The sequence below is a fragment of the Urtica dioica genome, chromosome 2 (genome assembly GCF_054948205.1).
Source record: "Urtica dioica subsp. dioica isolate 48M chromosome 2, U.dioica_male_clone48M_v1_H2, whole genome shotgun sequence".
Lineage (NCBI taxonomy): Eukaryota > Viridiplantae > Streptophyta > Magnoliopsida > Rosales > Urticaceae > Urtica > Urtica dioica.
Window position 1 is genome coordinate 50,590,203 of NC_142757.1, and position 14,370 is coordinate 50,604,572.

The window sequence follows — 14,370 nt, forward strand, 5'->3', positions numbered from 1 at the left end:
ATCGGAACGGGATTTTGTGGATTGAAAATCCCGATAGGGGTGGCAAGGAAGGAAGAGATTCTCTGGCTGGAGGTTACGAATGGAGCTAGTGTCGTTTTATAGACAGGAGGATAAAATAAAAATTTCAGAAATATCTAGGTTGTCCTATTGTTCAGCATAAACCTTTTCTAGAATAATTTAGACAAAGTGGTAAGTTATGTAATTATAAAATTTTTAAAAGGTAATTTCGATATGTAATTACTATAAACTTGAAAGTAAATTGTATCTAAAAATAGTGTCGCATTCTTCTTCTTTATATATAGAGAGAGAATAATGTCAAGTATTCAAAGTGATGTGTTTTCTTTATATCGGTGTAATAATCAAATCAATATATACTTTAGAATAAATCCCATTTTTATCCCCTGGACTCGAACCACCGTTACATTTCGCCCCTTGAACATGAAAATGTTGCAAAACTCAACTCACAACTAAGACACATGTTACACGGCCCCACTTCCGTCACTTTTCGGACGTTAAGTTATAATGTTTTGATGATGTGGTAATATTTTAAAAGTTTTTTTGTGAAATTATTATTTGGGCGGTGTAGCAAAATAGCCAAAATGAAACTATGAAATTTGTTTTTAGCCTATGTTTCACAACTTTTAGGGAAATAGCCAACAAGTTTATGTGACAATAATTAAGGTCTGATTTGCCCTTGTTTATTAACAAATTCGTCATTTTCTCTCTCTTATTTTTTTCCTACACTTTTTTTACATAAAAACTTCAAAAAACCATATCTATCTCATATGAACTCGAAATTGAGTGATTCCAAATCCTACGGATTCGTGACACCGAGATCTTCAAAAATAGATCCATTGTGTTTGATGAAAAATCATGTTTAATACCATAGATGTAGAAAAATCACGTTACTAACTTAAATATGAAAATAATTGGAATTTTTTGAAATTATCGACATAAATATAATTTTTCATCAAATACAATGTGTCTATTTTTGAAGATCTCGACGCGACAAATTTGTAGGATCTGAAATCACTCAATTTCGAGTTCGTATGAGAAATATACAAATTTTTGAAGTTTTGATGCAAAAAAAATTATTTGAAAAAAATAGGAGAGAGAAAGTGACGAATTTGTTAATAAATAAGGGCAAATCAGACCTTAATTATTGCCACATAAGTCATTTGGCTATATCCCTAAAAATTGTCAAACATAGGCTAGATCCAAAATCACATGTTTAAAGTGGCGTAGTTAGTTACAAATCTCTTATTATTTTACCCATTTTCTAATATCTTTACTTCATCTTCTTCCTCGAGATCTGAATCAATCGAAGCCATAACTCACAGAAAACCAGTTCAGAATAACAAAAAGAAAACAATCCGAGAATCACAATCGACCTCGTCAAGTCTGAATCATCATCGATGACTAATCAACTTCAAATTTCAAGCTCTGATCCTAGAAATCCGAAAAGCCCTAATATGAGATTTCAAACGTTAAACTAGCAACGTAAAACTCTTTTTCTTTTTCTTTTTCTTTTTCGTCCGTTGCTTCCTTCTGGTTCAGTGGTTTTGGAGCACTGTCTTGAAAGCATGTGCTGGACTGGGATCTGAAAATCCAAGCCCGCCAAACAAAATAATAATAAAAAAAAAACTAAGTGACCGAGAAAACACCATATAGGGTTTCCGATAATAATTACCAGATCTTCTTCGTCTGTTCACATATATTCATTTCTCCATTTCTTCTTCTTCTTCTCCGTGTTTTTAATCTTCTTCAAGCTCTACACGCTTGCCAGTGGATTGTTGAACTTCATACTGGTTTTTTTGGGTTTCGGTGAATAAGATGAGAGCTTGGATTGCTTTTGGTGTTACAATTTGGGGCTTTCTTCGTGTTTTGAGATGGGAAGTTCTGGAGAGGCGAGCAATAAGGCCCGACGACGGAGAATCCACAGAGAAAATGGCGATTGCTTCGTCCATGGCGCCATCAGTCTCGAACGTCGAATATGAATTATTACTATTAGGCACCTCTCCCATATTGAAGAGTGCGATGTTTGTCGCGGATTCCTTGTTGGATCCTCGCCACCAGAAGATTCCTCTCCGGCGAGAAGCAGGAAACACAACCCACGTGAACCAGGAAAGAAAAAAATGCAGACAAGAAAAGAAGAAAAAAGGAAAGAGAGAGAGAGAGAGAGAGAGAGAGAGAGAGAGAGAGAGAGAGAGAATAATAGAAATATTTGATATTTAATAACAATTAATATATCTGATAGCAATATTTAAATATTTAAAAGTATATTTTTCTTTTTAATGTCACGGATTTTCCATTAAAATTGGGCAAAAACCCATCAATACAGGAGAAAAACACCTTAGTACATGGATCACATCAAACCTAAGTCGAAATGAAACTAACACTAAGTTCCGGTAATCGCACGTTTTGTGCATGCTTCCGACAAGAGGAAGAACAACGAGCACAATAATCGAGCACACATAGGGCTCTTTCAACAAAACCAAAATTGGTGGATGGAAAGATCCACTCAACCTTGGTCTGATGACCACGAAGAAGATGCCTCTTCAACCTGTATAGAACAAAATCTAACAGGAAATCCACAATGGGATAGTGGACGACGGCTAATCCATCTCCAAAATAAACCAAGCCAAACAAAACACAATAACAAAATAAAAGAGTCACAAATCTATTTAAAGCAAATCCACACCGCAGGATCCCCGTCGCTGGCTTCGGGACGCAACGCCACAGCTCCCCCGCCGAGGATTGTCGCCGTACCGACGCCATCATCGAGGAGTCACGCAGCAGCAGCGGCATCGTTGGCGCCAACACCGAAGACCCGTACCGCACACCGCTACTGCTGTTCACACAAACCAGGCAGGAGATTGGGGGAGCAGACCTCTCGATGTCCAAGATCGACGCCGCGGAGAGCCCGACCGCAGACAACACCCCAAGACGAGCGGCAGAGAAGAGCTTCCGACACCGACGATTGAGACGACCACGCGCCACCCAACGACAGAAGCCCGAGGAAGCTCCGGAAGGGAGGAAGCGAGGTCATGAGGCCCTGACCCAGGCGGAGAAGAGCGGCGGAGCTGCGGAGCCGGAGGAAGCTTGAACAGATCTGAAAAACCCAGATCTGGAAAAGAAAAAACAAGAAAAACTAAAAAAGAGAAAGGCTCTAAAGGCTCCCTCCAGGTCGGATCTCACCGCAGCAGCGGCGGCCGGGTCCTGGAGGGGCGGCGGCGGCGCCTCTAGCAACTCTTAGGGTTTGCTGGTTTCCCCTTTTGGTTTCACGTTTGGAGAGAGAGATGCGAATTTACAACTCGGTCATGTTAGTGTGGCAAAACTCTTCAAATATTTTAGACATATTTAAAGTATTTAGAATAATAGAAAATACTCTTATACCATTTAAAATCTTGTCACGTCATCAAAACGTGAAACTTAACGTCCAAATACTGACGGAAGTGGGGCCTTGTAACACGCGTTTGAATTCTGAGTTGAGTTTTGCAACATTTTCGAGTCCATAGGGCAAAATATAACGAAGGTACGAATTCAAAAGGTAAAAATGAGATTTATTCTATACTTTAAAAATCCCAAACCTTGTAAACAACGACGACAAAAGCCATTAGAACGTTATAACTTATACAATACATCTTTTAAACACCTCCAGCTCACGAGGCCTTAAAATATACAAATATTATACATTATATATATTTATAATTTTATATATATCACTTGTGTTTTGGCTTAATTTATCGCGACAATACACCATGACAATCGGCTTTTGACGTTATGGACATTACATTTTACAACAAGACATCACAGAATCATATACACATAATCTTTTTTTTTTCTTTTCAAAAGCGCGCTAAAAAGTATATATATACGCATTATGTCAAAATTCGGAATAACATTTAAGATCTATGTGGTTAAATATAAAGCCAAACTTTATGATCCGACGTGTATCAGGTTTTGGACTCTTCATATCATTACTTTATGGGAGTACTCTAATCAACTAGCTATTTTGAATCATTATAATTTTAATATAACTAACGTTTTATAAATTTTAATCAAATAGTTAATACATATTAATCTTTTACCTAAATAACTTTATTTTACTTTCACAAATTAAAAAAGAAAAATAACTACAACCCCACAATTTAAGCAATCAGTTACCTCCTAATAAAAGCAATCACATATTTTCAAAAAAAAAAAAAAAAAAACTCTGAGGTGATAATTAAAAAAAAATCACAATTTTTTTTTTCCCTAAAAATAAAGTAACTTAATATGTAAAATCGTACTTAATTATTAACAATTATTAACACAAATTAATTGACGATTCATTAGCTTTAAATCTGAAATCATACAAAAACTAGGGTATATTAACGATAATTAACATGAATTAACTGACGATTCATAATTTTAAAATCAAGAAACCATACAAAAACAAACTTACTAACGTTGAACATAAATTTACTGACGATTCATTTACTAAAAAATTTGAAATATACAAAAACAAAATAGGACTATTTACAAGAATACACCCTGAACTCTTGGTCGATTAACAATGTGCACCCTCAACTTCGATTTTCAACAAAAATTACTCTGAACTATCATTTTTCTTTACTTTTGCCCCTTCCGTCAAAATTTAGCAGTTACCATCCATAAGATACGCACGTTTTAGTCACATGTTACCTCAATTGAGGGTAGAATAGTATTTTTAAGCATATTGAATTAATTTTTAATTTTTTTATATAAATTAACTCTCTCTCTCTCTCTCTCTCTCTCTCTCTCTATCTCTCTCTCTCTCTCCTGACACATACACTAACAAATCAATACACACAACACACACATTCATAACCTCCATTTGGTTTGTTCGTCGACAGTCCTGGTAGAATTTCTTATTAATTATAGTACAATGATAGACATCAACAATCAAATATAAAAAATCAAGCACTGAATTAAAAAAAAAAGAGAGAGTAAAACTATGAAAAAAAGAGTAAAACAGAGCATCAACTAAAAAATGGAAGGCTATCAACTTCATCTCTTCCTCGGTCGAATCGGAGCCAAATCGCCGACTATTCGATCTCCCTCCGGCTCGAATTCAGCCTAAACTGCTTACAAATAAAAAAAATAGCTCGACGATTCGAATCTATCTCGGAGCTCTATTGGCGATACGGTGAAACAACACATGATAAAAAAAAGGAAAAAAAAAGAAGAAGAAGAAGAAGTAGCGGAAGGATCTGGGGCCTGCTCGAATCGCGTCCATCTTGGGTTCTTTGAACATATAGGAAGGTGAAGAGAACAGTTCGATCGAACTGTAATCCCCAATTTCAATTTATGACTGTGAGCCATTAAACGAATTAAAAACAGAGATAGAGAGAGAGAGAGAGAGAGAGAGAGAGAGAGAGAGAGACAACTGAGCGGCATCGGCGCCACAGTGGCAAGTGAGTTCTCACCCGAAATTGGCATTCCACGCGGCGAGAAGCTTCTCCATAAGTACCGTCGGTCCGAGAATCCAATTGAGGTCGCTTCGAAGCTTGACAAAGATGTTGCCGTACGACGCAGCGTAATCGTCGCCGGAGCTCCGCGAAGGTGACGAGGTTTCACTCACCGCAAAATTCATGAAATCGATGGGATTTCAAGGCTCAAAGAAACCTAAATGTAAGGTTTCTGTTGACTGATTCTACTAGAGTATTGTGATTCAATATTCAGAGAAGATAATCGATAGGGTCTACGGTTCGAGAGAACCAAGTCCGAGAGAGAGAGAGAGAAAGAGTAAGGAAATTTTTAATAAATAATTTTTGAAATATTTAATAAATAATTTTTTAAATATTTAATAAATAATAAAGTATATTAATACATTAAAAATACTATTCTACCCTCAATTGAGGTAACATGTGACTAAAACGTGCGTATCTTATGGATGGTAACTGCTAAATTTTGACGGAAAGAGCAAAAGTCAAGAAAAATGATAGTTCAGAGTAATTTTTGTTGAAAATCGAAGTTGAAGTTGCACATTGTTAATCGACCAAGAGTTCAGGGTGTATTCTTGTAAATAGTCCAACAAAATATATTGCACCTGAGTATTATCCATCTTACTGATAAAGCTTTCTTAAATATCTTAAAATCCACAAATAAATAAAATAAGAGAATTATAATATATATATATATATGTGTATATGGATATACTATATACACACACCAAGAAAACGTTATATATAATGACCACCACTTGGGAAGAGCATGCGGAAGGCAGTTGGTTTTATCCAGAGTTTTGGAGATCAATTAGAGAAGAAAGAAATAGAGGGAAAAAGGATAAATAAATCAAATCAGTTTTCAAAAAGTCTTTAAATGAGAGAGAGAAATGTTGAGAGCGAGAGAGAGAGAGAGATATAAACATCGAGAGCAAGAATGATCGTGCGTTAAGATGGAGAGATAATGACTGCGTTTGGTTGAGATTAAAATGCCCTGTTTTTGTTTTTATAAAAAACTAAACTGCTTATCCGGTGTTTAGCATCCGGTTTAAAACGTATTTTTTATCCGGTCCGGTCTACTCATTACAAACGGTCCGGTCCGGTTTTAAAAAAAAACCGTTAAACCGGACCGGGCGGTTTAATTTAAAAAAATAAAAAATAAAAAAATTAATGTCCAATTAGCCAAATTAGGCATTTGTGCATGTATTTCCCTTCCATAATGACTATATGTTTTTGTTTTAGTGGAAAATTAATGGTTTTTTTGTTTAATTATATAAAACGGTTCAAAACGGTCTAAACGGCCCAAAACGATCTAGAAGGTCCTGTGACGACCCAACTTTTCGGACCGTCTTACTTATCTTACTTTTTAAACTTTAGAAAATTCTTTATAAAACTTAGAGGAATTTTTTTAAAAAAACACATCGAATCAAGGCGAACTAAAATTTTAAAGATCTTAAAAATAAACAAAAGTATTTAAGAAAAATATTAAGATTGCATATTGAACACTTCACGAGAAGTACTTAACCAAAATTGAAAATATGAATTTAAAACCAAACATAGCAGCAAAAATACTAAAACATAATCCATAATCTAAATCTCAACCAAAATATAAAACGCTTTGAAACTTCGACGTAAACGAAAATAAAAACCTTTAAAAATTATTTCTTAAAAACTCGTAGCGGAAGACTTAATTCGTGAATGGAATCCATGACCCAACCCTCTCGCTATCGACGCCGCTAGTCCGCCCTGCTCAGTTCTTTGCAATTGTTTACCTACAACACAGACGCATATTTTTTTTTCCGAAGAGATGAGCTTACACTCAGCGAGAATAATATAAAGCTCACAAAATAAAAAGAGTAATGCAATGCATGAACCGGTTATTAGTATTTTAAAACTAAACGGTGACTTGATCTTTCTTTTCTTTATTCTATCAACTTTTAATTCGGGGTGCCCCTAGGGTAGCCGTACCTATTTCAGTGCACACTTTAGAGACGAAGATATGGGGTTGCCAGGTCCCACACTTCGCTCTATCTTATAAACTTATTAGGGCCTCGGCCCAAGAAATTTCCCCATTTGGGCCCGTAAGTCGGCTCGAGAAATTCTCCTTAAGACCTCCGTAGTTCAAGGCGGTACGACTCCTTTGCTTATCTTTATCTTTTCACTTTTTTTTCGTTACATGCACGAATGACGTATGACATACAATAAACATGATAACATGACTAGAAAAAAATATGATATAAGTATTCTAATTTATAACATATCATCACATAACATATCATACCATATCATATCATCACATAGCATACCATACCATATCATATCATAAACTCAGCATATCATAACATATCGTTAATAATTTATCATACCATACCATATCATATCATTACATAACATACTATACCATATCATATCATAAACTCCGCATACATAACATATCATTCAAAGTTTATCATATCATACCATACCACACATATGTCAACAATCACATAATAACAATAAAAAAAATATTATTAACTCATTCAGATCATATACTTATCGTATTTTATTTTGAACTAATTTGTGTTGCAGTGAGATTATTCTCACCTTCGTTTCGGAAAGTACGATCGTTGATCGTGGACGGCTCGGGAAAACTAGACGGCTCGAAAAATCTAAGCGGCTCGGAACCTAATCGATGGGAAAAAATTATTAAGCTACTATTCAAGAAGTTCTAAAGACAACTCAGGTTCTGAAAATTTTCAAAAACGACTTTCAAAGTGAAATTACCAAAATACCATTGGCTATTAGGGTTTCGGTGAAAAACTAAAACTCTGAGAAAACTTCTGTAAAAACAAAAGTACGTATAAAACATAATTTTGATCACTTTTTGTAAAGGCACCACGGCCAAAATAAATTTTTAACTATTTATTAAAAATAAAAGAAGTGCTAAAATCTAACTTTAAAATTTTTGTAAAAAACTGTGTGCGTACAGTTTTTAAAATAATCAGAAAATATTCTGTATTTCATGAAAATATTTTTTTATTAAAGGTTTAGATAGAAGACATTTAAACCTAACTTTTCCAAAAAGAATCAACGCAAAACCAAATTTTTTGAATCCACAGTAAGCGTTTAAAGTCTGAAAATCGGAAATAGGTCTCAGGTCTGTGCACTGATTTGAAAATAATCAGAAAATATTCTTTATTTCATAAAAATATTTTTCGATTAAAGATTTAGATAGAAGACACTTAAATCTAACTTTTCCAAAAAGAATCAACGCAAAACCATACTTTTTGAAACCATGACAAGCGTTTTAAAAAACCGTTTTCAAGAAATCCGAACCAGATAGAAAAGAAAACATGCCTAATTAGAGCTACGAATTTCCAGTCAAAGAGAGGAATAGGGGAGGGAGAACAGAGAAGAAGCATTAAAATAAAAGAAAGAGATGCTTATATATGGTTTAATTAAACCCTAAAAGCCCAAACCCTAATCCTACTTCTAATATTAATATATTAATAATGATTATTATTATTATAAAAGTATACACGATCACAGTGTTATTATATTATATAAGACTATATATTACTAACTAATATATATATATATATATATATATATTACGTAATATGTTTATATATATATATTAAGTATTGTTATATATATATATATATATATATATATATATATATTACTCACGTACATGATCATTAATTTATAACTATAATATATATATAATAATATATGTAAAATATGTATATTTATACACACATGATTTATTTATAATATATATAACTTATGTATATAATATCCATATTTTGTAATCTAAAGAGTATATTAATTTTTAAAAAATACTCTAAAACATACATAAAAGAAAAACTTCAAAAACTACCACATAAAAAAAAAAAAAAATTAACATTCGATATTACTTTACTAAAAAAAACGTCACTCGAACACAAATATTTTAGGCTTTTAATTAAGCTTAAAATTTGGGATTTCATAGGTCCGGCCTAAACAGTCCGGTCCGGTCTAAACGGTCCGGTCCGATCTAAACGATTCAAAACGGTCCGGACTGGTCCGGTTTTTACAATTTTTTTGTCCGGTCCGGTTTGGATTTTTTTGGACCGTTTTGAGCGGTCCGGTCCGGTTTTTTGGACCGGACCGGACCGTGCACAGGCCTACAAATTACTGTAATATCCTCGTACAAAGTGTTTATAAGTTATCAGTATGATATTTTAAATTCTATCTCCTTTCGTAAATTGTGAGAATTTTTGTACCATAATATATAACTTTTCTCTCTGCCTCATCTTTTTTTTTTTTTTTTTTTTTATATAAGAGTGAAACTTGTTCAAAAATGATTTGTGCATTTTATTGAAATGTTGTTAACCGTTAGAGTCCAATAGTAGTTTGTCTTGTTACGTTATCTTTTTTTCTTTTTGATTTTTTTAAGAAAAAAATATTATTCATATATATGCATATAAATAAATATATTAATAATTATTATTTAATTTTTAAGAACATGTCTATTTTAGTCTTTTTACTACAATATATTTATTTTACCAAATGCTAAATCAACTTTTGTTATCAGCAACAATTGTTTTATAAACAGTTACCAAACACCTGTCAGTTTTAAAAAAAAAAAACAGTTTTTTAAAAATACTTTTTTTTAAAAAACAAAGTTATGCCAAACGGGGCCAATATACGCTTAATAACTGCTTCCTAATAATTAGGTGTCAAAATAAATAATTTTATTAACCAAAAAGATATTAATTTGAATATTTATTTAACCTGCTTTCACAAATCAGGAAAGATAATAAATATGCTACGTAATTCATTTGGCTATTTGTTTAACATTTTCTAAACCTTGGCTAGATTGAAATTCTTAAGTGGCCTAACCAGTACTATTTCTCTTACTTTATTATCTTTTTAGAAAGTCAATTCTTGATCGCTTGTCATCTGAAAAGAGAAAAAAAAAGAGCTATTACGATGCATAGAATTTTCCCCCAACGTACTCTCCCACGTTCGATATTAGTCGAATCATAATATAAGGTGGAGTCAAATTTATTCTACATACAAAGTTCAAAGACAGAGATATAACATTTAGCTAGTTACATAGAGCTTATTTTTGTCTTGTGTCCTGACGCTATTTATACGAGTGTATTTGAAGTGTTAAGGGCATGCGAGTCCACTCGATAAATATGTATGCCCCATGCAAGATGTGTGAGCCGACCCTCCAAATGAGCGGGAGGTCATTTTTGGAGAGGAAGGCTGCCCCTCGTGGCTGGTCCCTGCTTGGAGGGAGAGCCTCCTTCTTGTAAGGGAATGTTGACACTTACTTGGAGGAGAGGGAGGGCCGACCTTAATGGGGGGATGACCGACCTTTTTGGTCTTCTTTCTTCATCATTTTTCTCCTCTAGTGATTTTTTGTGACTTAGTTCACTTCTCTATTTTTGGCTCAAACCTATTTTTTTATTTTTCATATTTCACATAGAGAGAATTGATCACTATATTTTATGGACAATATAGCTGTTTAAGAAACTTTCCACAGTATCCGGCGATTCTTTATTCATTCCCGACTAGTTCGTTATACTTTTCGGGTAACTAAGACACCTATTTTTTAAATAGTAAACCGCTAAATCATTTGTTTAGCCGGCCGAATTTCAAAGGGAGGAAGAGATTTGAAGCCCATGGTGGAGGCCCAATCCCACCTTCGGGTGCCCTTACCCACTTTTTTTTTTCTCTCCTCTTTATTATATGTATATATTTGTGAAAATTCATGCGATGTTGTTTTATGAAAAACTAATCCAAAAAATAACGCGATTAAAGCTTTTACCGCAAAAATAGTATTTTCAAGTTGTAAACAATCACTTTTTCTTTATGTTTACTTTTTTTTTAAATGTTGTTTACTATTTTGTGTTTTATTTAACTTTGTTTACTGTTTACGGTTTTATTTATAAAGAAAATAATCTCAATAATTTTTTTACAATTAGAAAAATACTATTTTTAAAAGCATTACAAACCACTATTTTAAAAATGTAGCACTAAAAAACATAATTTATGCAATTTTCTCATGTCGTATATTAAAAAAAATGAAGTTTTAGAAAAACTAATGAACAATGTCTAGCTCCCTTGAGCAAGTGTGGAAATAGATATGAGGAAATTCATCAAACGTGACAAAGTGAACTTATAAATATAAAGAAAAACGCCAAAAAGTCACGAAATTGATGCAATGTCGAGGGACTCCGGCGAACACAAGTATGAAAATTCGAAGTTGAGAAATAGAAGTTCGTATGAATAAATTGATTTTAAGTTATTTGTACAAAAATGATGAAAAAATGTTGATTTTATATTGTGATGTGTCGAAAAATGACGGGTCACTTTTTGGGCAAATCATTTCAATGTTATGGTGCTGAAATTCCACTCTTTAATCGGTAACGATATAGGCAATGTTCGGTGTTGGACATAAAATACATTTTCCGCCCAATTTTATTCTAATAATTCACTGCAATTTTTATTCAAATTTCTAGTTTACACTGTGGTTTAATATTTTATAATCCCTCTTAGTGTATTCTTGTGCATTTTCAAACTGTGTTCAGAAGCTGTATTTTTTGGGTATTACAGTCAGTTTCTAATGGAAAATTGTTCAAAATATTTCCTATGAAAAAAAAAACATTGAGCCTTCAAAAAAAAAAAAAAAAAGAACATTGACCTAATTTGTGGGCAAATAATAATTAGATATCTTAGGAAGTACTTACAAAGAACAAGAAGAAAAAAAACGTGGTTCAAAACACACAGACAGATATTGGCAAGTAACTCCGACATCTTAGCTGTTTTCAAATGAAAAAAAAAACTACTGACACATTAGCTGGTCCCTGATTTTGTCGATATAATGAAAAATTAAAGGTGTGCCTTTGAAGAGATCGTTTCAGCACAAAAAACATTGGCAAAGTAGTAACATTTAATTACAAAGCCAGGTAATACAGGGCAAACATAAGTTTAGAAACAGCTGTTTAACACTTGGAATTTTTCTTTAAAAAAAAAAAAACCTTATAATTTTCCCTTTACTATAGATATCAAATCACATTCATATAATATTGCGTCACAATTTTATTATATGTTTTAATTTGTCAGACTTAAATTATGTAGTTAATGAACTTATATATGTACCTTTGTTTACTCTCTAAATTCTTTTTGAGGAATACTTATTCGTTAATTTTGTTCACAATTAAGTTGTGAAATGTTTAAAATGTCCGTTTATGTATGTCTTTTTTAATATGATGAATATTAAAAGTAGACAGTTCTATTAGTTTTTTTTTTTTTTTTGAATCATACAGTTCTATTAGTTAATAACTGTAATAATTAGTCGTATCTCTTTTTTTTTTTATATATATATATATATATCAATAAAGTATACAATATTGATTTATCATAATTTTAACAAATACTTGAGTAACTAAGCCACCAAAAATAAATTGGCTAAACAGTCAACATTTTGTAAATTTTAAATAAATAATCATTATGAAGACGTGATGTTATTTGGACGTTTTTATCATTTTATTTATTCCGTTAGAGTTTGATTATTATTTATAATTATTAATAAATATTTACAATTATTAATATTCTTTTTTTGTTTTTTTAATAAAATCTCGTGATTATTTATTTAAAATTTATCAAAAATTGAATATTTGATAAAATTTGATCATATGATTATATATCTAAAAGCCCTAATTTTAATATGATAATAAATATTTTTCAACTAATTCTGTTTATATTTTGGCGCAACCTTCGAACTTGTATGATTTAAATATTCAAAACTTTAATATTCTAGTTGGCGGAAAATAAAATTAGAGTTTGGTATCATGACCGGGCATTAAATACTAGTATATGCATATTTCGTGACAATTAATACATAGACTTTTTGTGGTAAGGTATATTTACCATATAGTAGACCTTTTGACATCGCTCCTTTAATTTTATTTTATTTTCTTCGTTGAATCTAGATATGAATTTAGGTAAATACATGTAATGCCCAGTCAATTATATATATATATATATATATATATATATATATATATATATATATATATGTGTGTGTGTGTGTGTGTGCACCAAATTGCTTGCTGCTGACGGGGGCTTTAGTCCCTCTGAATTTATGTCAATAATATTATTTTTTGAATATTTTCTGAAGTTATTTTTTAAGAAAGTATAATTAACACTTATTTTTAATGACGAACAACACCATTATCTGAACCAAAAATCTTATATTTAAAAGCCTCACTCATCCAAAACTATGTAGAATAGAATCTATCTTTATCTATTTCCTTAAAAAAACAATATTAAAAAACATGGATTAAAAAATTATCGCTTTATTATTGTAAAGAGTCTAAAAATAATTTATCCCCTGCAATATATATATATATATATATATATATATTGAAGGACCCTTGCAATATATTTAAAGCTTCGTGTCTTGTGTGTGCGAGATATATATTTCATATCATAATAGTTGTTAAAAATGGTCTCTCATTATAAATACTCAATGGAAACATTAATAATAAATAATGCAATTCCAATATAAAGAAAGAAAAATGAAGAGTGCCGTTATATAAAGCAAGTACAAAAACATTAAAAAGGCAAAAGTATATCATAAGATCTAGAGATGCATAAATTTCCTTTAGAAAATTTTACAAAACAATATATAATTCATTTACAAAGTACTTAAAATTACATTTCAAACTTTTTTTTTAATACGAGATATAATTCTCATTAATCAGCTTGGTCTTCCATTAATAAAGAATCAGCTCAGGGGAAGCATTGTACAATGGTAAGCCACCTTATTCGCATATCGTTTTACAAATCGAAATGAAAAGTTATTCAAATAGTACAATAGTACCTTATAATCTCGATGATACACTCACTAATACATGTGGGA